This window comes from Glossina fuscipes, unplaced genomic scaffold (genome assembly GCF_014805625.2).
Source record: "Glossina fuscipes isolate IAEA_lab_2018 unplaced genomic scaffold, Yale_Gfus_2 257, whole genome shotgun sequence".
Lineage (NCBI taxonomy): Eukaryota > Metazoa > Arthropoda > Insecta > Diptera > Glossinidae > Glossina > Glossina fuscipes.
Genome location: NW_023998600.1, coordinates 1,299,770 through 1,314,729, shown reverse-complemented (window position 1 = coordinate 1,314,729; position 14,960 = coordinate 1,299,770). Strand labels below are relative to the sequence as shown.

General features: G+C 36.6%; 1 pseudogene; it reads left to right on the top strand.

Annotated features, from left to right (window-relative positions):
• Window positions 1-1,923: 1,923 nt before the first annotated feature.
• Window positions 1,924-14,573, top strand: LOC119642753 (annotated as a pseudogene).
• Window positions 14,574-14,960: the final 387 nt, after the last annotated feature.

The following is a 14,960-nucleotide window of genomic DNA, read 5'->3' as shown; positions in this document are numbered from 1 at the left end:
AACTGTTGCGAGTATCTTCCAGCACTTTTTATAACTCGATGTAATAATTTTAGGCATTTGTATACGAATTTATTTTTGTTTAGATAAATAATTCAAATAAAGTCGGATTTCCAACATACTTTTCTTGATTGTTTTCGCTTCAGATTTAAGCCGCCCACAGTTCTTTCATCGCAGGTGATAATATCAAAAATAATGTTTTGAAAAGATAGCTATTGAAGCAAATCCTGTAAAAAGTAGGGCAAGGCCGCTTATCGAACACCTTTAATCACTTAATTTCTTTCTTATAGAGTCCGTATATGAAAGACCATTACCCAAATTTAGCAAAATTAACTTTGTTCTCAAAAATCTTCTTTTTTTCTCTTCTGTTTTTTTCATATAGTAATAAAAAATAGACCTTTCTTCGTCACTGAAACACACACAAGAAGCCTTACAATTTGCCATACGTAGCCCAAATCTGGTACAAGTATGTCGAGTTACTTTTGAAAACTCCTGTTGGTCGTATCGTTCCTTTTTTTACTATTTCGGCGACAAAGTTCCTCATTATTCAATTTGATGAGAAAAGATTTACTGGTTGTTTAACTATTTCCTATTATAAAGTAAACCTCGAGAATTATTTGCACTCACCTAACTAGAAATTGACACCCGTACTCAAATGTAGATGTTGTGATCTGTTGTCTGGCCGATATAGAAGAGAACAAGAACAACGAAGCTGTCGATCCTTTGACTCGAGTGACAGTGAAAGTCGCTTGATTCGTACTTCCTACAAAGTTGTCTGTTGCCAACATACCTTATGCCAATCGAAAAGCAGCCGTTTTCCACATGTAGCTTACCACTCACTTAACCTAACATTTCCCCATTCGAGACAAAGGACATGTGAGATCGAAACGAGGGACGACTTTGACTCCTCACATACTATAATGAAATAAATTTTATCAGGTAGAACTTGTACTATAAAGGCTTACTTTACGTAGATAGTTTCAATTGGAAGCAATTCAGATTTACCCAATGCAAAATGTGCACAGAAGCGCAATACCCCGCAGTGCCGTCATTCAGTGATTATTCGACCCAGCGAAATCAAGAATTTTAGCAATTGCAATTGTTATTACACAACAAGAGTTCTCCACAAGTCATGGCATGAAAAGTGATGGCAGAAATGATTTATCATGTGAGTAGCACTAACAGAATATACCTTGTACCAAAAGTGGTGGAGGGTATACTAAAACATCGGACCACTATTCACCATTCTATATCGCTTTGCTTAATACGAGGACTTTACAAAATAATGCATTTAAAGGAAAGTATTCGAGAAAGTTTTTCGATCCGAACCATTTTCAATAGCGTTCGTCCTTGGACCAAAACACTTCAGTGTACTAAATTTCGCCGAAATATCTTGAAAATATACGGCGTTTAGGTTGAACGGAAGAATACGTTGACAAACATCATATGGATAGACGGAGCGACGTGGTTATAATTTAGAAAATAATTCTGAATCGGTGAGCAGAATAAAAGTCTCTTCTGGATGTTGCAAACGTCCACTCAAATTTTATATACGCTGGACTATAAGAAAACGGCGTAATTGTGCGTGTATACATTACAGCTGATGGGTATTTTTATTCATTACTTTTAACCGAAATAGCGGATCTAATAAACATTTTACTTTCATGGTTAGATAGAATCACGAAAAAGCTAATTTAAACTTACTGTCCAACCAATTGAAAGAGCTCGATTGAATAGTGCAGTTGGTGGCACTGCCTGAATTCGCATGTAATAAAAATTGTTAAGAAATAAAAGTTCAAGAAGATTTTCTTTGGTCGTAAAAACAAAACTATATCGACATAACTGCCAAACTTATGAGATGAACAAACGATTTGCAAATTTTTTCACTGATACAATTTCTATGGACATAATGTTTCCATTAGCAATATGAATAAATTTCATTGTGTGAAGCGTCGTTTTGATCTTATAGTTGATGATAAGTACCAACTATGCTAGAAAATCGGAAGCATTTCGGGCGGAGACGTCTATTTCGGCATACATATGCAAAATAATGACGAAGTCGGAGCTAAAATCAAGAAAGCAATTCCGCACATCATCCACGATTGAATATAGGGCGAGATAATATCGAATCCTAAGTGGTGATGTGGGCATTCTACGCACGGGTCATTATGGCGAAGAGAAAACCTTGATATTCTTGTTATGGATTTGTTGGGGCCATCATTAACACATTTGCTTGATGTCTGCAATTGTCGCATTGCTGTTAAAACTAACTTAACGCTGGTCGAGCAAATGATTGGACGCTTGCAGTTTATTCACTCTCAATGGTGTACACATCGTGATGTTAAACCGTCATTCTCATCAATTATTTTTAATAGATTTTGGTTTAGCCAAAAGGTATTGTAATCCCCAAAGCAGATATCGTGCAGGCAAAAACTTAACAGATACAGCTTGTTACGCCTCTTTTAATGCTCATCTTGGTATTGAACTATCACGAAAGGATGATAGGGAATCTTTAGACTATGTTATGATGTATTTTATCCGGGGCATGTTGCCTTGGCAGGAATTGGAATCCGATAGTAAACAACAAAAATACGAGAAGGTACAGGAGAGGAAGATGTCGACGGTTATCACTCTTTTGTGCAAAGGAATTTCGGCGCAGCAGGCAGATTATGTGTATTTTCGCACATGCACTCAATTTCTACCTAAGTTTTCTTGCTTTTTGCTCTTCAAAGTAATTAGTTTTGCGCTTCTATAAATTTTCAGTTGAACATTGAGACGGTCTGAAATGCAATAAAGTGCAAATATTAGGTATGTGAACGAATTCGTTCCGTAGAACACACCTGACGCGTTTAACTTTTCCGAAATTTCAAATATAGATAATTTAGATATTGATGTTTGAATGATGTATGTCCCAATTGTTGACAAGCTGTCGTTCAGTGTATATCAAAGTTTAAAGAGATGGGTGCCTTTCAGTGCACTGCGGTTTTCTGCGTTTAAACTGGAATGAAATAGAGCTTAGAATGAATATACAGTAATCCAAGCAGTCAGAAATCGATTTACGAGAATTCGGGCAAAAATTCTTAGGGGTGAAAACCATGAAATTTACATACTTTCGTCCGTCTTCCGCGAAACTAAACACGGAAATAATTTTCAACTTAAGGTCAGAAATTTTGCCGCGCCTCGTGTATTCTTCAAACCCATAGTTCGCAAAAGCTGAGGATGTGCGAAAATGGGTCGGTGGTTATTTTGCCTCAAAATCGGCAAGTTTCTACCGCATTTGGATTGTTTACATAGCTTAACACTGAGTTTAATTTGAATCTTTAATTCGGACCATGAAGTGGGCAAAGAGATATGATAAAATTGACTCTAAAGTAGATGCTGGAAAGCGGCATAACCGTCTTATCACTCACGTGGAAATGCGAACAAAAGAAGAATAATTGCAATAGCCAATATTGTCTTAATTATTTTACGTTCGAAGCGAGCGCTTTAATCTTATTATCCTATTAATACATATAGTTCATAGTTTCTATACGGAATTTATTTCTTTACGATAAACAATTTATAATAATACTGATAACACAATTAACAATGTCGCCCCCTTCTACAGACATTACAGCAGATGCTCTAAAAAAAGAACTCGAAGAGCTAACATCTACAAGCAAATGTATTACCATGGGACGTAATAATAATGTAACAAATAATAATAAGCGAACATAAGTCTAATAGCTTTATTCCGTCGTTATTATCGTTCAACGGTCACAAAATTGCTTTCCATCATTTCTGTCATTTTGTGTGAAATTTGGTATTCCAAAGCAAATATTTACACAATAACTCTCCAGGAGCACTTTGTCGCTTGTTAGTTGCGAAAATCCCAAACTGGTGTGTAGCAAGTAGGAAAATTATTCCGGCTATGGTCGAATCTTGCCTATCCACCACCATTCGTCTATCACGTTATAGTAGTATAAAATTTGGAGGTAAACACGCAGCTGCAGGTTAGCTTTCGCTTCTGAATGCAGCAGTCAAAGCAAAATTTTTCGTACTTGATTATCCCACCAGTACTGCAACTTATTAGTAAATTAGTGTATAGTAGCAGGAGTTTTATAAGTTTTAAGTAAATTATTAACCGATTTTACGTATAATAATCAAATTCTCCCTTCCAGTTGCTATTTACATATAGACAGTGTACCAAAATTTACGTACGAATAAATTTGCGGCCATTTGGCACTTCACAAAAGAAAAAGGATTAGTAACACTGGAACTTTACAAGAAAGAGCAACACGTTTTCATTGTTGAACAATATTCCGAAAGTAATGAAAGCTTGGCCATACCTTTCAAAAATGAGGCTGGTGAAGCATTGACTGTTGCTAATGCTCGATATCGCTCTCTGATAATCGAATTCTTTCTGCATGAATCGGATGATATTGATGTGATCGACATGAGATCCCAACAAGATGGTACGACGTATGCATTCCTTGAAACACTTCAATTACTGCATAAGACATTCTCTAGTTACGACTGAGTATACGTACTCTCTCTTTTGTGAGCGAAACTTTCACTCTTCTATCATTCTTAATTTATGAATAATAACCAAAAACTTCTAGCAGAGGTTCGTTCAGTTTACGCTTCACCGTGGGCTTGTACTTTGATTAGCTAATTTTCCATAGCATGCTACGTGCAACAACTTCCAACATTTCAATCTAAGTTGAGGGGGAATTTTTGCGTTCGGTAGAGACCCTACAGACTGGCAGACCTGGCCAAGTCGAATTAGAACTGCACGCTGATTACGAATTGCTATATTGCCAGTACAGTCTTCCTGTCATTCAGCCTTTTAGTCTATACTAGTGTAGTACGGCTTATAATTTTGGATATTTGGTTTTTCAAAATAACTTCGCTTTTCATCTCCGGTAACGTCGTGGTGCAAAAACGTGTGACTTTTGTTCTGGTACAGAAAAATTCGTGTCGGCGAATGCTCTTTATTTGCCGAAACCGAAATCTTCGTTGTTAGAACTGATATCTTCATGCTGCGATGTAGATTGGTATTACGATTAGTTATTGTTGCCAAATGTCCAAGCTATGTATGTCTTAGAACCTTCTACCAAGCCAACTCTAGTTCCATATATATCTGTCTGGCACTGAATTTCAGCTCAAAATGGAAAGATTTTTTTTATATATATATTATATGTATATCTGCATATCTAGACATGAAATTCCACACGTTTTCCTTGTTATACCGCATACGCTGCTAATGTATTGTTTTTCTCCGAAAAAGTGATTGATTCGTCATTTCCATCCTAATTCATACACATACAATAAACGCAACTTCATAGTTCATATAGTTTTCGTTTCTCTCCTATTTATCTTTGCCGTTGATGCCGCATCCATATGACTTTTCATCCGGAGATCTGACTTGGTACTGCTGCAGAACCGCTGTTACAATGAGTGAATTCTTGGCCCATACTTAAGAATTTTTCTAGGAACTCATCTCAGTGTCAGGTGATATGTCCGTTGGTAGCGAATAATCATAGCTAGCGAAAACTTTGTAGCGGACCAAGGTTCACCATTTCACTTAATGTAGTTATCGATATACCGACTTTACAAAATAAAAGCAAATCGTTCATTAAGTGCATCTGAAATTGTTGCAGAGTGTACCAAGGATTACGGAAAGGAAATATCAGCATCCACAATAAGAAGGACTCTTAACGTAAAGTGGTATGAACGTAAGAACGTAATCGAAAGCTAAGACCAGAATTTGCCAGAGAGAACGTTTCGAAGCTCATTTTCCGGTGGATCTACGTTATATTTGCTGGTGACGATAAGTTTTGCATTCTATGGACGAATAAAGGCTTGGCGAAAAGTAGGCGAAAAACTACGACCAAAAAATTTGAGGCCTATCGTAAAACATAGCACCGGTCATGTTATAGTTTGAAGTCGATAAACTGCTGCCCACAGATGGCATGCTGGCCAGGAAGGACTATTTAAGGATATTCAAGGGAAATTTTAAAGAAAATGGAGAGAAACTTGGTAATTTGCATTCATTCAAGTTCTCCCAAGTCAACAACACCAAGCACAAGTCCCGCTTAATTCAAAAGTGGCTCTTTTACAACTGACCCAAAATGCTTCATCCTCCCTTCCAGTCACCAGACATGAATCCCATCAAAAATATGTAGAAAGAATTAGATCACCATTCACGAAAATAGTCAATCCCCTCCTTCGAAGATCTGGAAAATAGATTACAAGAAGAATGGAATAACATGTGTGGAGGTATGTAATTTTTTCATTTACTGAAATAACATTTTGTTTGTTTTTTATTACATCTTAATTAGTACACAGTCAATGTTTGGACAATGGACTAAGCTTAACGACCGTTTATTTGTTGTTGAGGGGAATACCGAATATTAACGCCTCTCACTACACATATGTATATGGCTATGTCCTTTATAGCTTTTGCTTGTGGATACAATGAGAAAATGTAAGCTTGCATGTAATTGCGTTTTGATTGGTAACAAATTTTTATGTTCACACTCGCAAGGAAGTTGGTTACGGCTACATACGTCGTACATATGCACAATGCTAACATATCTTCGAACTAGATTCAGTTAGATTTCAATTTAACTAGAATTGGTGCGGTAATTTGTTTGAAGCAACAACAACAATGCGGGCTTACATTTATAAAAACTAGTATAACCCTTTTCCACACAACCAAGCATGCACATATGTATTAAGTGAACCCATGATCTGCAAACCCTGCATACGTTCATTGTCAATGAAAGAGGTCTCTTTAAGGTTTTTCTATAGATCACTGGATTCACTAGAGAATTATCGACGCATCGTCTCCCTACCCTACACAGATCCCTTTACTGATTTCTGAACTGCAGCTTTTTTTCATTTTCATAGAACTTCAACGAGCTTTTTTTCATTTTCATAGAACTTCAACTAAATAAGTCGCAACATTTGTTGCAATTGCAATCTTGTAGACCCAAATCGGAAGTCAATGGGGCCCGTAGGTAGGGCAGAGTAGAGAGTGGCCCAGGGCACAAGAACAGCCCGTCGTATCTATCTGTGTTCATAAGGATTTTAGCGTGTATTTCTTTAGGGGAACCGTCTGTGCAGTCTATATCCAATAAAGATAGAAACCACCCCACTACTAGGTAGCTTCTCAATAATACGTGCATTAATCCATCTACAGTTCCCGACATTCGACTCTTTTTAATGACTACAAATTTTTTTATTTTACACAAAAAGGTACAAGAGGTAATATATCAAATCGCAGATAATTATTTTACAAATTTTGCTAATTTACTATCTTAAAAACACATCGTCCACTTAACCTTCTGTTACTGATGCGACGTGTTTGTTTTATTTACAGCTAAGTTAAGTCATTTTGAGTTTACATATAATATTTTTAACTTGCCTTCTTCTAAAAGATTAAAATATAAATTTCGGTATCCTTTTTAATTCAAACCGTGAACACATCATCGGTTGTACTATTTACAGTGACATGAAGAGCATTTGCTTTTAAAATAAAATCAAATGTCGTCTAAGTAGTTAAAATAACACAAGAAGTGGATAAAAATTAAAAATTCTTCTTGTGTGTCTTTAACATATGTTTCATTCGCTTCGAAATAGCCCATCTGATGCCATACATTTTTGTGGCCGCATTTTTAAGTTCGAGATATATTGCCGAAACGCCTTTTGCGATGTCATCTTAAGTTCCCCTGCTTTTTATTTACTCATAAATAATCTTTATCTCATTTCTTCTTAGTTCAGAAACTGAGAAATAGTTTGATGGGGGAAATGTGACATCGCGACAACGGTATATTTCGCTAAAATTTGTGGGCTACAGTCTACTATACGTTTGATATTCTAAATAACCACTCCACAAGGTACCCACAAAATTCTCCTATTCTTAGCGATTTTTGAGTGTGTGTGAGCTTTGTCATTATAAAACACTAGTTTTATTAGCTTTTTGATGCATTTCCATCAGATGAACATCATGAACAACCTTCTACTCTTAGAAGTCCCCTTAGCCTTCCTTGCACTGTTCATGAATGAATGCGATATTGTAACGTCCAAGTGTTCACTATACTTCGTTCCGTTTTTAATATACATCAACTCAATTAGTCCTTGCGAAAAATCATCATATATGCCAAAATAAGTTCCGTTCCAATTTAACAGCGGTTGAGCACTATTCTGTCGGAAGACGGTTTCCCCTCTCTTTTGTTGCATTCTGTAGCGATATATCTGTAAAAATTGCTATGCTCGTGCCTAATTCCAGTAATCGGCTCCGAAGTGCGCTAACTACGCTTTATCTGTTTTTTTTTTATAGATGTCTTGAACGAAAACACATTTGTATTTGAATTTTTAGCCAATATATGATGCGAAGAACTCTTTATTAAATATCCGCGCGGGACAGCATTTTTTATAAAGTAAAACTTATTGCGATATTTGAAAACTGCGTCGTTTCTCCAACTGGTTTTGCGTTTTCGAAAACTATTGATTTAAAATATTTAGAATTCATCTTCTACGCCACACTTTGCTGCAAACCTCCATCTGTAATTTTCTTCCAGTTCATATTGATGTGCTCCAAGAAAATAGTCAGACAACTTAGAACGCAAGAAGTCAGACAAACGAGAAAGTTTAGGGACTAAATCCCGAGCTTCTTTAGAAATTTTGTAATTGCTTTCATCTCCTCTCGAATTGCTTGGGAAAAATAATCAAATCTCATTGGGTTTACAGGTATGTCATAGCGACATCCCTTAGTCTAGTACGTATACATGTTCTCCATGACGTAATTGTAAAGTTATTCTCTTTATTCAATTTTTAAAAACCTGTTCATTTATTCCTGACATTGATCAAAATTTATACACGAGGCGTAACGATAAGATAACGAAAGTAATACCAGAAGACATTCTATTTAAATGTCACTTTAGCTTGTTCGGAATGCGATTTCGCTTCTTCTTATATTCATTATATGTTTTGACAATCGATATAGCAAAGCTTCTTTATGGAAAAATTTGTTACATTCATTTGGTATCCAAGTAAATGTGTAGAGACGGAAACAACCTTTTCGGCACATTGCACGTTTATAGTATAGAAAAAGTAGCAACACTGTTCAAAGAAAAAAAAAATATTACATAAGTTTGGAAAACATGTGTTGACAGAATTTAATCGTGAAAATTCTCTTTCTTTCCAAACATTGTGATGTTGAAGATGCGCCGCGATCTAGTAGACCAGTTCAAGTTGATTAAATAGTCAAGCCATTAAATAGTCATTCTTTGATGCAAATGATGACGCGAAACGGCACTGTAAGAAAATCGTCTCTTATTTCGATCAAAAAAAAAAAAAAAAAAGAAATCACTTTCCCAAAAATTTAAGACATGTCAGCTGTTATTTCCTTCACCCCGCCACTTTTTCTGCAACGTACAATCACCCATTGTACGGAGTAGTCCTGGAAGTCTTTTTAGTCAGCTTCTTCATGACACGCATACAATTTCTTCTTTCACAGATTCAACGGTCTGAAATTTGATCTTTTGAAGGTAGATTTAATCGTAGGAAGCACCAAAAATTCACGTAGTGCGCAGTCATACGAGTAGCGGGGATGCTCTGACATTGGTATGGTACACTTGGCTGCATGCCTTGGTTTCGACGGACAATGCGCATAAGTAGGTGTGTTGTTTTTACGAAGACACCATCTTCTTTCATTATTCAGATGATTTTCTTTTTATTTTTACCAGTAACGTGAATTGACGGTTAATAATACAAAAATTCTTCCGTGGTAAAATACAAATGTAATACCTTGGTTCTATATAAATGATCACTTTTCACAGAACCTTTCCATTCGAATTGTCGCAAGTACGTGAAAGGCGATTGTCCAAATTTAGCAAAATTAACTTTGTTTTCAAAAATCTTCAAGAGGGGGCGGCAGACAAACTTATGTTGCTACAAAAAATAGATAGTGTGAACACAGTGCTATCTATTGATTCCGTTGAAATTGACTGCGTTTTGACATAAAATTTCAAGAAAGTGCCGCTTAGGCTGCCATTACTCATTTCCGGTCCTACAATTTCGATGGTTGACCAATTGTTAATGAAATCGATTCTTAAAAAATGACAGGGAGACTGAAACATTCCGTGTTATTACCCTGCTACAAAATTCAGCATTGAAGGAAGCAACGAAGGGTTATAAAGACGCAGGCGCGGGAACGTTAGGGTAATCGCTTTTTGTGCTTCGATATGAGTTTGATTTTTCCACTGCTCAAAATTCCCCATGCACTCCGGGAGGTAGAAGCAAGGTTGCGGACATGCATACAAATTCGTAGAAAGATATGGCACAAACGCCAGTGTTGTGACGCCTGACGTACGCGAAAATCATGCTTTATTTCACGTCATCGACGAAGTGCTTGACTTATCGCAAGATATCGTATCGCAGAAGGAGAAAAGGGATGGAAGTCCCCTTTGAAATAATTTCAACAAATACAAAAGCACTGCACCGCACGGATATGCACTGATGTGAAATTCTCAGGACCACGTAAATGAATGCAAATCACGCAATTAATGTATTATGGATTAGATACACTTACATAAGACATCGAATTTTTACTTAACCAACTCAAAGAGATGGATCGTAAATTCACATATTTTGCGCCACGGGATTGCGCTTGGGAAAAAGCGACTGAGAAAAGCTATAGATTCAAGAATTTCTTTTTCTTTTTTTTCAGTCACAATCATAAGTGACAAAATACTTACCATGGAGGATTTACTGGGATGGTGTAAAGAAAACTAGGTAGGACTCGAATTAGCGACGCTGCGAGATTATTTGTTTACTAAAATTGAAGAGAGAAATGTATATCTAAGAATTAAATAAAACAATTTCTAAGAAGTCAGAAGCAATAGAAGAGCAAGTAAGAAAATCACACTCGGTTGTGATCGAATTTCTTACGTCCATGACCGTTGCCCCATCCTTTTTGTAGAATAATTTTGTGGAAACTTATATTGTGTATGTGTTGAAGTTTATGAGCAACGAACAAGAGAGAGGGGAAGCGAAAGTGTGCATTGTTTTTTTACATAGGCGTTCTTTGGAAACTTCGGATCATTTTCGAATTCGTTTGTAAGTTCGTAGGCGACGTCTTCATATTTGCAAGCGAAAGAATATTTACCATAGACACTACTATATAATTGCGCAGGTGGATAGATGAATAGGTGGACTTGCGTAGCTATGTTCCGAATTTGCAAATAATTTATATACTTCATGGGTTTTTTGAATCTTGTTGTCGCGCTTTATAAAGGTATTGGAACAAAAAAAGTCATGACAAACTGTAACATTGTGTAGGAAGGGTCAATTTTTACCATATTTGTGTAGATATTACAGCATTGTCCATAGAATGTGCTTTTACATTTTGTAGTTGTATGGCTTGCGGTTTATGAGTAGCGAGCGATAAAACAATATTTTAGTTCTTTTGAAAAAGAGAGGTGTACTCATTTTACTTTAATAATTATTGAAATGTAAGCAAAACTAATTGGTATGAGGTAAGAGGTATCAATTTAATTTATTCGTCTTATTGGCCTTTTAAAGTTTTTCTCGCAAAATAAAGTCACTGCAAGGAGGCGACTGCTTCTTTAAGAAATCCTCTGTTTTTTTTCATGATTCTGTTCCTAATACACGCTAGCTTGAGAGAACGTCTATGACAGTATCTGACACCGCTTGCAACTTTATTCGTTATTGCTGGTCTCGTTAATATTGCTGATTTATAGAGATATAGATGCATGTAGATTCAGCATTGCAAAAAGATTGCATATATAAGATAGGACATTTCGCTAGCAACATTTGCGCAGCAAAATTATTAAACACTAGTTGAAGGCGTCCGAAGGCCCACCCTATGAACATGTATATGCGATTGTACGCTTATTCAATGCACGTGTGCGCGAGTGGTTTCGCACTACGCTCGCCATACTCTGTGCGGTTGTGCGTAAGTTTGCTTAAGCAATGATATATATTCAAGCACTTATGTGCGTGCATTTGCTTTGGAAATTACATGCAGGCGCATAAAAAATACAATTTTCAATTTTGATCTTTCTGTGCATAGTGGTTTTTATTTTTAGTATTATGTGAAACAGCAAATTCTGTTCAACAAAGAGGAAGTGCAGTGTTCACCACCTGTGCCTCTTACCATCGGAAAAACCCCGTTAAGTTGCACTTCTAGCAGCTTTGAAAGCGGAAATTGTTCCGAATGAGGTGTTAATTCGTTTAGTGGCAACAATACAAGTCCTTACAGATCTAGTGGTAAAACGGTGATTTAACCGTAACACAGCCAGACGACTTAGAAATAGAAAAAGAAAAGAAAAGCACTTCAAGCGATGTAAATTCTGGATTAGGTGTCGAAGCCGTTGACCAAAAAGTTGTTACGGACGCGACGTCTAGCCACGTGGAACAAATGGAGGCAAGTAAGTCGTTCACCAATTTATTGACGAATAAAACAGCTGAACGTGAGATTGACATGACTAAAAAAGAGAATGGTTGCATGAACTTCAATTTTCATTATATGAGGGGGTTCGAAAATTGCACCGCCGGTCCAAAGTTTTCATAACAATTTAGAATTCCGTAATACCACTACTTAGCCACTTACGTTGAGAAATTTTGAAAATTGCAATTTGAGACTTCTCAGAATAGGGCGTTATATGGGAAATGTTCGAAAGACTGAACCGATCCGAAGTAATTTCAATAGCGTTCGTCCTTGGGCCAAAACAAGGCATTGCACCTAATTTCATCAAAATATCTTGAACACAAATTCGCTGGACAGATATCAGATGGACAGGTGGACGGGCAGGCTTAGATCAGTTCAGATTATGATTCTGAATCGATCGGTATAATAAAAGGCCGGTCTGTCTTAAGCCCTTCTGTGTGTTACATATGACCGCACTAACTTAATATATCCTGTACCACAAGTAGTGTAGGATATAGATACCTCATCGCAGCCACCTTGATCCCCTGAAATTTGAAAGCAAGAAAGTGATTAGACACAATTTGGCTCTACATAGGTGCAAATAGAAGGAGAGGAAAGATTAGTGGGTTTTCCCAGTTTAGTGGGTAATTGTAAATAAAACCGTGGACGAATTTATCTGGTTTTTAATTTGAAAGTGTAAACAATGATTGACTCGTGGAACAAAAGAGTTTGGAAATCTTCTCTAAATAAAGATGTTTATCTATAATGAAATTATACCAGCTATGCCCTACAACTGCATCCCGACTTGCCCACACACATCGCCGTAGTCCTGTTGATTTAAATTTAAACTAATTAGTTAACAATAATATTGATTTGGTATGAAGCACTGTGAAGGCAGACCGATAATGCGCTTATAAGTCATGTTAAGGTACATTAAGTTAATTAATAGAAATATTTATCACAAGCCATAGGTCTTATATACGTTTTTAACTGCTTTTTTACAACTTTTGTGTCAAGTGATTCTTTATTTAAATTGTGCATAAGAAACAAAAGAGTTTAATAGAGCACTTAAAAAAAATTCTATCTACGTTTTTTCTGTCACATGTTCAATTTTTTATATTTTCATAAATTTCATTCATAAGTGCACATTTTGTAAGAGTGGAGGTGGAAATCAAGTGTGTAGACTCGGAATTGAAATACGAAAGTTAAAATCGGAAAGAAACCGAAAGCAAGTTCATGTTCACATAATCCCCTGTAAAAAAACAAAACTGTTACATTTTGTGTCAAATAAATACAATTTATTATAGATTTTTCTTTCCAAGCGAAACTAAACCAAGCCAGCCTAAACTGGCTCGATTCTGTGACGTGAAAAGGTATCTCCGATGAACATCCAACTGTCTCTCAAAGTGACGACACTTCCAAAAACAAGAAGTTTGATTTGACTCAAATATTGTTCCAATTACTTTCGATGGCAATTTAAGTGCATCTCAAGAAGGGTTGCCAACGATTCTCGTCGGGAAGAAAAATAACGTCACGATGCTATCCAATCAGAAACGTAACTCATCTGCTAATAGAAAACAAGATGTTAAGAAATAGTCAAAGAAATTGAAAAGTAATCAAGAAGATATTTTATTACTCACCAATTCGAAATGGTCGAAATCATCCCGTTCTTCACCAAAAGGTGATAGAAATTCGGAATGCCGCAAGTGCTAAAAGGAAGGGTGAAAAAGATGCGAAGGTAACTTCAATAGAAGACTTTAAACAACCGAACTCATTTCCTGAAAGTTTTGAAAATAGTCAGCAAGACGCAGACGCACAAAATTTTCGCGTGACAGCTGATAAAATGTTGGACGAAAAATCACCTAAACGTAAACGTCAGAAGAGACTAAAGAAAGAGTTTGACGTGGTTAAAACCAGTAATAATATTAAAGAACCTTTAACGTTATTATTGGTTTTAAACGAATCTACTTACAGCGTTAGTTCCCCTAAAGCAGCAAAAGACCCGCTTCATAGCAGAACCATCAGAGACACAATTACCTTCTTCACTGGCTGCAACGCAGCAATCCCAGTTATTGAAGAAGACGCTGAGGATCTTAAAGATACAGGCCGGCGTCAATTTATTGAAAAAGGATTGTAAATAAAGGGACTGTTGAGGGGAACGTAGAAAATCTACCTACAGTAAGTGCTTTATAAACTGTCAGTAAAGTTACAGAAAAATCTACTGAAATGACTGACCTTGTGAACACTTTCGAAACTCTTGGCGTTACACCTATTGCTACGCCTTCGGCAATGCTACTTTCTAAGAGTCCAATCAATAGTGATACTCTCACGGCACCAGATGTTGAAGAGATTATTGGTGTGTGTCGCTTCCACCGTATCAAGCAAATCACGAAAGCTTCCAAGTCTCTCGTGGGTCGAGGCGTGACCGGAAGCGTTTCTCAATTAAAGATGACGATCGTCTTACTAATTTAACCACTTTCAGGTGATTAAAAAAAACGCTCATAAATGTGAACGGGTCATCAGC